Genomic DNA, 10,124 nt, shown 5'->3' on the forward strand with positions numbered 1-10,124 from the left:
TTCCCCACCTATGGTGTGTTCCTCCCTCCCTCCCTCCTTCCTCACCTATGGTGTGTTCCTCCCTCCCTCCCTCCTTCCTCACCTATGGTGTGTTCTTCCCCTCACTCCTTCTTTCCCCACCTATGGTGTGTTCTTCCTCTCACTCCCAATTCCTCCTCTCATCCCCTTCCCTATCCTCCCCCTTTTTCCTTTCTCCCTCCTTGCTCCTCCACTTCTTACTTCTCCCTTCACCTCCTCCCTCCTCTTCTTCATTGAAGGGTATAAACCAATTTTTCATCAAAAGAAGTCTGTAGGATGAATTTGATCTATGAGATGTAATTTGCTAACCTCTTGTACAGATGAGTCTGTCAGTCAGGGTAATGTGGTGTGTGCTGCAATTACAAGTCTGCTATTTGAAGATAACCTTGCTCCCACACAGATTATTTAATTTACTCTTGCCAGGTCAGGTGACTCCCATCCGTTTCAAGCTCTTGGTTCAAGGGAGCTGTCTTTGGTGTTCCCATCAGTCAAGTCAAACCACTGCTGCAGGCCCAGTGCTAAGGCAGGCCCTCGCTGTCAGGTCCCTGCAAGTCTGTCTTTGCAGTGAAGCGGAGAGCTGTGGGGTCAGGTGGACTTTTTTTTTTTAAGGTTTTACTTTTCAGAACCATCTTAATTACAGAAGAACTGAGATGAGTGTAGAGTTCCCACAGACCCTGCACCCAGTGTCCTTCGTTATTACGTCTTGTATTAGTGAACACTTTTCCTGCTGCTGTGACCAAATACAGGACAAGAAGCACCTTCAGGGAGGAGGGTTTGTTTTGGTTCTCAGTGTGGGGGTCGTTCCCAGGTAGCAGGCAGAGGAAGCTCTGAGTGAGTGAAGTCCTTAGTTAATGTGTGTTTTGATGGCAAAGCCATTTCCCACATGGCCCAGGTTCAAGGGAAATGGCCAAGCTTTTCAGAGTCAGATCAGTACAAAGACTAGTAACTACAGCTTCCTCCTCCCAGATGTTTACAGCCTGAGACTGCTGCCTTCAGAGACCTCCTACTGAGACCAGAGAACAACACCCTGGCTCCACTGTACCTAATAAGCACTCTGATGTAGCAAACTCCCAACTGATGTAAACTTTGCTATCTGTGTGTCTGTGGCAAACTCCCAACTGATCCAAACTTTGCTGTCTGTGTGTCTGTGGCTCTGTCCTTCCTTCATTCTCTTGCCACCCCTAGCCAGGGTTCCCAGACTTGAAGGTTTTGGTAGTTCACCGGTGATGCTGGCATGGTGGCAGGGAAATGAGGGAACTGATCACATTGCATCTGCAGGTTTGAAGCAGAGAGAGACCAACACTGTTCCTTAGGCCACTCTCTCCTTTTTATGCAGTGGAGAATGCTAGCCTAGGGGATGGTGCTGCCCACATTCAGTGTGAGTCTCCCTCCCCAGGTGAACGTTTTTAGAAATGTCTGTATACACAAATTCACTGGTGATCCTGAGTCCTATCAAGCTGACAGTCAAGCCCAACCATCACCATAGTATGCTTGGCTTATTACAATCAATCAAGCAGTTTGATACATTACTGAAGTCTATATTTAGACTTTCTTGGTGTTTTAAACCAGAACCCTCATGTACATCCCCATCCCCACCCCGCTCTCTGTGACAGAGTCTCGTGTAGCTCAGGCTACTCTTGAACTCACTGTGTAGTTCAGACTGACCCTCTTACCTCAAGATGGCTGGGATTACGTGTGATGTGTGTGTTCCTATGTCCAGTTCAGCATCCTTTTTTGATTTCAGGATATATATTCATGTAGCCAACATGTCTCCTTGGCTCCTTATGACTGTGAGAATTTCTCAGAGTTTCCTTGTGTTGAAAATGACCTGGACAGCATCTGAGCCTAGGTTATGGCCAAAGGCCATGTCTCAGTCCATGGCCCTGCCACAGCCAGGATGAGAGTTGATATCGATGGCTCCTGTTACCATCAAAGGCTGTGCATGGGCCACCACCAAGGGTCATGTTGGAGTCTGAGACCGTGCTACTGCTGGGCTCCCAATATGAGAGGCCTGCACTGCCATCCAGGGCCATGGTGATAACCTGGCCCAAGATGCTGCTGATGGCCATGTCTGGGTTCATGGTCCAGATGCAGCTGGGGTCTGTATTGATGTTCATTGTGTGTGTCACCACAGTGGCCAATGTGAATCATGTGAAGTACAGGGCTGTGCTGAGCTGGCTCTACCCCTCCCTGGCCAGGGGAAAGCTGGCTCCTCCACCCTCACTGGAAAGCTGAGTCTGCTCTCCGTTGGACTCATCCTACACAGGAGAGCTGCCCCCTCCACTTGGGAAAGCTGGCTCCACCCTCACCACAGCTGTGGGAGAGCTGGCTCTGTCACTCACCTGAGGGGCATGGTCCCAGCAGCCCAAATTCAACCCAGCTACCACCTAGGCACTCATCCAGGACTCTGAGTCGGCACTCCCCATCATCTGCCCCATCTATGACCTGCTGGTGTGCATAAAGGGACTGGTCCTGAAGAAGACCCATAGCCACAGGATCTCCATGACTCGAGGCAGCAGCAGGACACCCGAGAGATTTGGTGAGGGTCCAGTATTGATGGCATACCCGAAGCCAGAGACCTTAAACCTGACCGACAACACACTACACAACAAACATTTGCAAATTAAGTTGTTTGGTCAAAAGCGTATGTATGCTTCATGATACACAGCAGGTCCCAATGCCACTAAGGGGAATGAAGAGTCAGTGGAGAGGTGGGAGAGACAGAAGATTGAAGTTTTTTTTGTCGTTGTTGTTCTTATTTGTTTGTTTTGTTTTTGCTTTTGTTTTTTTAAATTAGTGTTCTTATATGTATTTTTATTTTTAAAATTTTTATTTTATTTTTATTATTTCTTTTTAAGTTTTCCTTGTGGGGGGATGCTACAAGGGTGATGGGAAGCTACAGAGGGAATGGGAGATGGATGGGATTGGGATGCTTGATGTGAAATTCTCAAAGAATCAATAAAAAATTATGTAATTTTTTTAAAAAAGAAAATGATCTGAATACTTTAGAGAAGTCTCATGAGGTGGTTTGTAGAATGTTCTTCCATTAGAATTTGGTGTTTTTTTCTTAGTTACTATTTTTATATTTGGGAAGATGAAGACTATGGAGGCAAGGTGCCATTTTTATCACATTGTATCAAGTCTGTGCTCTATGAACACTATTTGCCATGCTGAGCTTGACCATTCACTTGAAAAAGCATTTGTTAAACACCTTCCCCCATACTAGACTATTTGGAAAGAGTCACTGTGAAAGTTAATGTTAAATGTTCCCTTGAAAAAAGAAATATCTAGCAACCCGATGAAGCATTGTTTGGGGGTGTGTTGGTGAGAGTGTGTGTCTGAGGGGACCAGGTGTGGAAGGGCCCTCTTCACAGCATGTAGGCATCATCTAATTGACGAGGACCTGTAGAGAACAGAAGTAGGAAAGACCCCATTTCTGTATTATGAAGTCCCCCCACCTCTCCTCTCTTTGGACATCAGAACCCCATACTCTCCAGACTTTGAACTTCAGACCTTACACTACCGGTCACCTGGGTTCTTAGGTCTGAGGGTTAAACCACTGGCCTCTCTGGGCTGAGACACACTACCACCATTCTAGGCACCCAAGCTTGCAGACAGTCTCTTCTCGGCTGTTGTGATCATGTGAGCCAATTCTCCTAACAAATCTCTCATCTATCTTCGTATCTTTGTTTAGTTTCTGGTTGCTGTGGTAACATGCCCTGACTAAAGAGATGTAAAGGAGACGGCTTTATTTGGCTCATCATCCCAGGTTACAGCCCATCATTGTCAGGATGTCAAGACAGCAGGAAAATCAAGTGACTGGTCACATGTCATCCACAGTCAAGAGCAAAGGGCAATGAATTAGTGCATACATGCTAGGGCCCAGCTCCTGTTTGCCTGTCTGATCTAACCTAGGATACCTTGCCCAGGGAATGATGTTACATACAGTGGCTGGATCTTCCCACTTCAATAATTAAGATAATCCTTCATAAACACATCCACAGGTCAACCTAATCTAGATAGATAGTCTTTCACTGAGAATGCCTTTCCAAGTGGTTCAAGACTGAATCAAATTGACACTTAAAAGTGACCACTACAACTCTATTATCTGTCAACTTGACACCCCAAAACATGACTTTAAGCCATAACCTTCTATTCATTGTTTTCAAAATTTGATATTTTTCTCAAAATGTGAGTACCTATAAAATAAAAATGTACATTCTTCCAAAATACAACAGCACGGACTACATTTTTATTCCAAAAGGACAAGATTAGGATATAAAGCAATCAATCACACTAAAGCAAAAACAAAATCGAAAAGGGTGAACACCAAATTCTACCCTATCTAGGGCTCACTTTGCTCCAAAAGGGAAGGTTATCCCTATTCCTCCAGCCTTGCCACTTGCCCCAAGCTTCTCTCTTAGGCTTGGACCAGATCCACTCCACATCTGTGGTTTTCATTGACAGCTATCCCATGCTCCTAGCATCTCCAATATCTTGGGGTCTACACTGCAACTGAGGCTTTATTTTCCTAACTTCTCACAATGGCCTCTCAGGTCCTCTCTTTAGGCACTCTTATCTTGTCACAAATTGCCTGGCTGTAGCTGTTTTCCATGACTTCTTATTTTTGCATCTTTTATGACTTCAAAACCAGTACCATATGGTTGATGCTCAAGATGTAGTCCAACTCTTTTGTAATACTGCTGTATCATTTGCTTTTAAATGAATTTAAATCTTCAGAGGATGGAGTCTTCTTTGAGGGGTGAAACTTTGTCCCTAGGATACTTCCCCATCGACCCAGTGATGAACAGGAGGTTTCTCTACAATGGTGCTGATGTTTTTATCAAATAAAGCTGCTGCTTTAGTGGCTTTTTATTAAGTCAAACCCGAATACTTTCCTGCCTTGGAATTTCCTCTGCCAAAAAAGTCAATCCATTATCTTTAGATTCTATACACGGGTTCTTAGGAAACTAGATTCTTAGCAAAGCATCATACAAATGATCCCTAAACTAGTTCCTGGTAGTCCCTGCTCTCTCTCACCTGAAACCTTGTGAGCCGAGCCTCCACTGTTCATATTTCTCTTAGCATTCTTCTCTTCCAAGTTCTCAGCAGACTGGTCCATTAAGTTCTATCCATAGTGCTCAATGGCTTTTTCAGCTCAAAGTTCCAAACCCTCCCACAAAATAGTTTCTAACTGTCTAAAAGCAACATGTTGCACAGCAATGATCCTACTCCTGGTTACGGACTTCTGTCTTAGCTAAATGTCCTTTGCTGTGATAAAACATTCTGACAATGGCAATTTAAGAGAGAAAGAATTTATTTGACTTACAAATTCTAGGTTACAGTTCATTATTGTGGGAAGTCAAAGTCCTAGGAAATTACAACAGCTCGTCACATTATATCCAGTTAAGAGCAGATAACAATGAATCAATACACACATACTGGTGCTGTTTCTTTTCTCCACTCTTACATAACCCAGGGATTAGTGCCTTGCACAGTGGGTGATGTCAATTAAGGTAATCAAGATAATCCCCCTCCCCACATGCCCACAACCAAACTAAACAATTTAACAATCTTATATTGAGAATCCCTTCCAGCAGGTCATGGTAACATACATCTTTAATCCCATCACTCTGGAGTCAGAGGCAGTAAGAGTTTGAGGCCTCAAACTGTAGCTGGTCTACAGAGTGAGTTCCAGGATAGTCAGGGCTATGTAAGGAGATTCTGGAGAGAGAGAGAGAGAGAGAGAGAGAGAGAGAGAGAGAGAGAGAGAGAGAGAGAGATTGAGGCCAGCCTGGTCCATAGAGTGAGTAGTTGTCTATCCAGGACAGCCAGGGCTATATAGAAAAACACTAATCTCTCTCTCTCTCTCTCTCTCTCTCTCTCTCTCTCTCTCTCTCTCTCTGTCATATTTATATATCATCTTTGGATTTATCTGTCTTCTACACTCTAATTAGTTCTGCTTCTCTGGGGAACCCTGACTAATAGTCACTAAATGCAGCTTGGTTGTCCTTTGTGGAGGGTCCATACATAAATATTTGACATTCTTTTTCAATGACATGCTTATCTTTTCTAATTATTGATCTACTTATATTAGCATGGGCTTAGATATCTTATATTTGGAGTTTTAGGTCAGTACTTCTTTATTCTGTGGCTTGAAGTATTCAAATTTGGTCACCAGGATTCCTCCAGTTGGTTGCTGTATTTCTTTGGCATAAGTAAGCACCTCTTGACTTTTTGTACAATATGATTCTCCAGACTCATGTTTTATGTTCCAATACTAGAATAAAACATTTCTCTAAGGAGTCCTGACTCCTCTGTTGGAGAATAGTGTTAGACAGTGTCATCCTGAGTTTTCTCATTGTTCTTGGGACATTATTGTTTCTATATGGGGCGTCTTTAAAGGGCTACATGTAAGCTTCAAAGTGTGGTCCACAGATTCGAAGTATTGTCCTTCATCATGGGAATAGGAAGAAGCAGGGTGCTGGGGAGGTTCTCAGGAATCCATAAGGATGACCCCACCTTGAAGTGCTGACAATGGTCTAGAGGGTGCCTGGACTGGTCTACTCTGGTCATCATAGAACCTTTGTCCAGTGACTGATGGAGGCAGATACAGAGATCCATGGCCAGGTGCCAGGCTGAGCTTCGGGAATCCAATCGATGAGGAAGAGGAGGGATTGTACAGGTAGGGGACATCGAGATCACGATGTGAGGACATGCAGAGATGACTGGCCACACTAGTGGAAGCCCATGAACTGTAGACTACTAGCCATGGAGCCCCCATGGGACTGGACTGGGCCCTCTGGATACGGAAGATGGTTGTTTGGCTCAGACTGTTTGGGGGACACCCAGGCAGAAGGATTAGGATCCGTCCCTGGTCTATGGGCAGGTTTTGGGAGCCCGGTGCCTGTGGTGTGACACCTTGTGCAGCCTTGGTACAGTGGGAAGGGGCTTGGACCTGCCTAAGCTCAGTGTGCCAGACTCTGCTGACTCCCCATGGGAGACCTTGATTTGGGGGATGTGGGGATGTGGGGTGGCTTGGGAGGGAGGGCTAGAGGGTGGGAGGATGGAGGAGGTGGGATCTGTGGGTGGAATGTAGAGTGAGTAGAAAATTTCTTAATAAAGAAAAAAGAAAAGAAAAGAAAAAAAAGTACTGTCCTTTGACAAATGGTTAGAAATAGGTATTCACTGTTCTGAGACTTTTGGAATCTAGATCTATATTTTAGCAAGATTTCCAGGCTAATTGTATTCAAGTTTAGGAAACATTGGCCGGAACTTGGTCCCTTAGCCTCAGCTGCAGGGGAAGCCGGTCACAGTGCTCATTCATGCAGGAGAAATAACAAGGGTAGAGTATACTGTTCTTGCCATAGCCATGGATCCATGTATTTGCTCAGAGTTGCTATTTTTATCTGGATAATTTATGCTTATGGTACCTATTTTACTTTTATTCCTGCTCTTCCATTATAGTATTTTACTTAAAACATTTGTTTGTTCAAATGATTATTTATCAAGTAAATTCTGTGTTCCTGTGACCATTGTGAGTACTAAGGACACAGTGGTGAACAGAGATAAATATTCCCACACAGAGCTCACAGTTCATGGTTGGGGGAGCGGGCACAGCATGTTCCATGTTGTCTTAGTCCATTTTATTTTGTGATAACTGAATACCTGAGGTTACAAAGAAAGAATTTTATTTCTTACAATTATTGAATCTGAGAAGTTCTTGGTTATAAGGCAGGGTCTGATGAGGAGGGCCTTTATATGGGTCAGAAGTCTACAGAGTCCCAAGGTGGTGTAGAGCCTCCCATGTTGAGTGGCTCATGAGAGACAGTCAAACTGATACTGCAGATCAGTTTTTAAAACCACTTTTTAAAATTTCTGATGCTAATCCATGGATGGATTACCCCACCAATGTGGGAAGAGCTCCTGTGACTCAATCAATCACTTAGTAAAGGCCTCATCTCCAAATGCCATGTACACATGACATGGAATTCTGAGGGATAAACATTCAAACCACAGCAAATGTGGTAATCATTGAAAAGAAGGAAGCAGAGGGTATAGTTAGGCACAGGTGGGACTGGGAGGTACTGAGGTAGGATGCCAGGGAAGGCACCTTTGATCAGACGACGTGTTAGAGTTTGGATCTGGAATGCCTCCCGCAGGCCTACTTATAAAGGCTTGCTTCTCAGCTTTGCACTATCAGGAGGGTGGAGACTGTCCAGAGCGCTCCTGTTTGAGGGGTCGGGTCACCGGGGATAGACCTTCCCAAAGGATTGTGGGATGCTGGTCTCTTGCTCACTTACTCTTCTTGCCTCCTTGCGACCCTAAAATGGCAACTTGTGCCACTACTTTCTCCTCTTAGATGCCGTCTCCCCAAAGCAAGGGGGGTGCAAACAAACTGAGGACTGGAGCCTCAAAAGAAACACAAAGGCCAAATGAATCTCTCCCCCCCCCTTTATTTTGCACCAATGTATGCATGTGATGACCTTGTAGGTTTTGTTACAGTGATGGGAATCCCACGGACACATCTGCCAGGTAGGAATGTGAGGTTAGCAAATGCATCTTGTGCTAGTTTGAGGGGCTTACAAACTGAACAGCAGTTTGTTTACAGCCCACAGATTTGCATATAATCATCGAAGTGCTTTCATACGTAAATCAAAAGTTTCCCATCTGAGTTCCAAAGCCAAATGTCATATTCAGGCATCAAAAATGTTTGCATCCTATGTCTTTTCCACCTGGGGTTTTGACGACACATAGAGCTTGTCTTGCTGCAGCAGTCACACTTCCCATTGTAGTCAACACAGTGTGGCTCATTTTATAGACGCAAGAGACTCTGCATTTGACCTGCTGCACTGCCACGCAGCATCTGAAAACAAAAAACTACCTCACATATTATGATAAAAAGAGTAGAAATGGCAAATAACAGTTCAGCATTATTACAAAAACAGTTTTTGACTTCCTAGGCTCCCTTAGGGATCCCAGGCATCCCCAAGGGTCTGAAGTACATCGAGAACATGTCTCTTCTTACATCCCAGCTTTAACATCGTGGAAGAGTGCTCTTCATCTTGAAAAGGAGAGGAACAATACTTCCTTCCTAGGGTTGCTGTGAAGGTCCCATCTCTGCTCACAGGAGCCTGAAGAGCCAAGCCTGGCACAGAAAAAACTCTGTTTTTTCTGTGATTTGTAAATAAACACCAATGTTAATTAACAGCCTTTTCTTACCTGTGATGGAGTGTAACTCATGCATTATTTAAATTTTGGGGTTTCATTTCCCTGCTCAGGAATGTATCTTCCACTTTCAATCTGGATCCAGAAAAATGAAAGACAGTAGCAAGAAGTAACAAAAATATCATCTGCTCTTCTCTTGAATAAGAATTCTTTCACTATATTGTAAGCTCAGTTGAAAATGTCATAGTAACAATTTCTTTGTGCTTAGAACTGGGGAAAGCATATTGCCCAATCGCCGAGACAACAGTTCTCTAAACATAGATGTCATTTGCTATTTACTATCACATCAATCTGAGCTTTAGAGAAGTCCACAAATGACAGTTCATGAAGTCCATCACTGTAGAATTTCCTTAGAATCATTGCCTGTCCAAGTTTCTTTCATCTGCAGCCATTTTTGAATATTTGATTTAGGTGTCATAAATATATTATGCATTAAAATCATCAATCAAGAACAAGAAAATGGAATGCCTATTTTTGTTCCATGTTCAAATTGGGAGGACAGGGATTTTCTTTTAACTCAGGAATATGTTATTCACATTCTTTTGTTTAGTTTTACCACGTTAGTTAACATGGAAGCACTTCACATCACTTAAGTAACAGATGGGCCGTCTATGCAAAGTTCTGCAGTCTTGAGATAACTATCTTAAATATAAAAGAACTTCAAATGATAATAACTCTAGGTTAATCCAGGAAGCATTAACAGTCTCCTCTCCATCCACTCTGCAAAGGGAAGCATTTATGTAACTAATTAGTTTACCATAGTAAATAATCCACTGACATTTATAAGAAACATTCCAATTGGAGCCTGGAGTAAATATTATGTTACACATTAAACTATAAATAGTGGTTCCAAGCTCAATTTTAAAATGCTATGGAAA

The 10,124-nt window shown here is 43.4% G+C and overlaps 1 pseudogene; it reads right to left on the reverse strand.

Moving 5' to 3' along the window:
* The window catches only part of LOC114690131, a 49,085-nt pseudogene extending 46,986 nt beyond the window's left edge, over positions 1–2,099 (reverse strand).
* Positions 2,100–10,124: the final 8,025 nt, after the last annotated feature.

This window comes from Peromyscus leucopus, chromosome 5 (assembly GCF_004664715.2).
Source record: "Peromyscus leucopus breed LL Stock chromosome 5, UCI_PerLeu_2.1, whole genome shotgun sequence".
NCBI classification, from domain to species: Eukaryota; Metazoa; Chordata; class Mammalia; order Rodentia; family Cricetidae; genus Peromyscus; species Peromyscus leucopus.